This window comes from Pteropus alecto, unplaced genomic scaffold, assembly GCF_000325575.1.
Source record: "Pteropus alecto unplaced genomic scaffold, ASM32557v1 scaffold8, whole genome shotgun sequence".
Taxonomy (NCBI): domain Eukaryota; kingdom Metazoa; phylum Chordata; class Mammalia; order Chiroptera; family Pteropodidae; genus Pteropus; species Pteropus alecto.
Window position 1 is genome coordinate 15061786 of NW_006494609.1, and position 2720 is coordinate 15064505.

General features: G+C 48.8%; 1 protein-coding gene across 1 annotated transcript in view; it reads right to left on the minus strand.

Annotated features, from left to right (window-relative positions):
* CCDC88C (coiled-coil domain containing 88C) overlaps positions 1-2720 on the minus strand; it is a 114806-nt gene that overhangs the window by 67533 nt on the left and 44553 nt on the right. The window lies entirely within an intron of this gene.

Consider the following 2720-nt stretch of genomic DNA (forward strand, 5'->3'; position numbering starts at 1 on the left):
GGGACAGGGACAAATCACAGCTAATGTGCACCCAGCAGAGAGGAAGCGCAGGAAATGAGCTGCCTCCTGGCCCTCACGCCCAGGGTCTTTGCAAGAAGGCCCAGGCACCCGCCACCAGCCATGCCCCCGTCTGGGTGTCTTTAACACGCTGTCCTCGGGCATGCCAGCTCACGACCGCCCACCCGCCGCTCCGTTTCCCAGAGCACTTCCAGGGCAGGTCACCTCTCCCATCCGGATGGGCTTGTTTTTCACAAATCAGAAGACGAAAACCTAATTTTACATAAGGTAAGTAAGGGGATAGGTTTTATAAGTATTCTTGGTCTTATAGAAGTGGTTGCTGCAAAAAGTCTTCACCAACAATGCTCCTCTTACACCTTTTAAAAAATGCTTCCACTGAGACACAACAGTTTTCAGGAGTCACTCTACTGTGTCATGTGAGGCATCTCTGTGCTCAGTATCCAACGAACACCGATGAAGGAAATGCGGACGATTACACAATCGGCTAATCCCACAGGGCCCAGCAGAACACTCCAGAACTACCTCCGCATCATCAGATTAGAATGGTGGCCTGGGCAAGCATGCCAGGAGAGGACATCGCCACCAAAGACTATATGAAATGACTTTACCCTCCATCATTACCCTTCTACAGCTCCAGTCCACACCAGAAACTGGGGACAGGGGATGCTAAACCATGAGGTGTACCCCACTCCCAACACATCAGGCTCCTCTCCAGACTCCGTGTTGAAGAAGTCTTTATTATCTGGGGTCACATGTCACCACATCAAAGACGGCTAATGTTTTCACAAACATGTCTCAGTTGGTAAATACCTGTGTCAGGTCTGAGTTGTGTAACAGTCTCAGCCCTCCTTCAGCCCTGGGAAAATTCAACACGAAAAAACTGTCTCTCAACTAAATGGCTCACCAAAGGATTCCAGTCCCGCCCTGGAACAAAATGTAGCACAGGCGAAAGCCACTTTCCAGCTGCTCGTCCAGCAGAGGGAAGGACTCCCACCAGATGGGCCCTGAGGTGTGGAGCCCCTACTCAGCCTCAATACTCAAGAGTTCTGCCCAATTTCTAGAAGATTCACTTATTATCACCAGCCAACCACCTAGAATCCCTTTTGAGGCCTTGGCTGGTTTCCCTCTGCCACATCCAAGTGAGTGGAGCATACACACATTTATAAAAGAAACACAGCACATGAAATCGTCTTAAAGGTCTCTGCGACAATGCAAAGCAGTGTGCTTATGCTGATGATTATCTAAGCAAAAGACTGCTGGAAACATTGCTAGAAAATATTGCTAGAAAACTCATGCATTCTTCCAAAACAGGGTGTTTAATTTTGTCTAATCAGTACTTTATAATTTTCCCCAAGAAATATGTCACTTGTGCAATTAAGAAGCGATGTCTCACGAAAGACTTTTTTTTTCTATTTGCTCCTTTCAAAACACCACGGGTCTCCTAAGATCTAATCCTATGGCCAAAAACACTCCATAGCCATCATTAACTGTTCTTCCTAAAGAACCACCAATCACATTTCCAGCAAAAGTGGGCTCAGAGGTGTGTGTCAAGGGTGGAGCTGTCCAGTGGAAATATAATGCTAGACATACATTTCAAATACCCAGTAGCTACCTTAAAAAAGTAAAAATAAACAGGTGAAAATATTCTAATATACTTTAAGACAATATACCCAAAACATTATCACCATGTAACCGACATAAAATCATGAATATTTCACATTCTTCTGAATGCATCTTTGAAATCCAGCATACAGTTTAAACTCACAGCACATCTCAATTCAGATGCTAAATTTTCATTGGAAACATTTGGCCTGAAAACGTAGTTTTGCATACTCAAGTTGTTCCAAACACGCCTAAAAGTTTTCCAATAACTGAATCGAGCATCGGTTTTTAAATTTAAATTAAAAAGTCCTCAGTCACACCAGCCATATCCGGGGATCCCAACTGCTACATGCGGCTAGAGGTTCCCCAACACCAGTGACTTAGGGGACTTGGTAGCCACGGATCCCTGAGGCAAATGAACTTGTCCTCTCGGGTGGCAGGGCCTCCATCTAGTGGGGACGTGAGGAGGCTGCTGACGAGTGGACCCTCCCACCTGGCACTCAGAACAGAAAGCCACTGTGGAGGCTGCAGCTGACACTGGCCTGCGAGGTGGGCACCTGGTCACACCCCAGCTGGCTGCACCCAGTGGGACACCCAGAGAGGCCACAGAGTGCGAGCCCAGTGATGTGCTCAAACAGCCTCCCCAATTTGGGACCTCCTAGTGCCATCCAGGACTTCACAAAGGCCACAGTCACACCCCCAGGCAGGAATGAGGGTGCACACAAGCCTTGATGTAGTCTGTCTTGTCACCTGACCCTCATAGCCTGACGTGGGCAGGAGAGAAGAGTCAGGCTTGAAGTGAGGCCCTCCTGGTGACACGCTCTACCCTGCCCTCCACTGAGCATGCAGGGGCAAGGAGAGGGGTGTTAAACCCCATGATCTAGGGTGGGTCCTGTGATCCCTCAAGCTGGCTCTCAGATCCTCGGCCACGACGCTGGGAAAACCCCGGGTCCGCCTATTCATAATGAGACTGCACTAGCTGCATCCTGGAAGGCTGTCACCGTCACCGGCCACGGCTTTAAACAATCCAAAGAACAAGTCACACAGGTGGGTGTGAAGAGGTGGGTGTGTCTGACTTTCACGGCTGGGGTGGGGGTGGG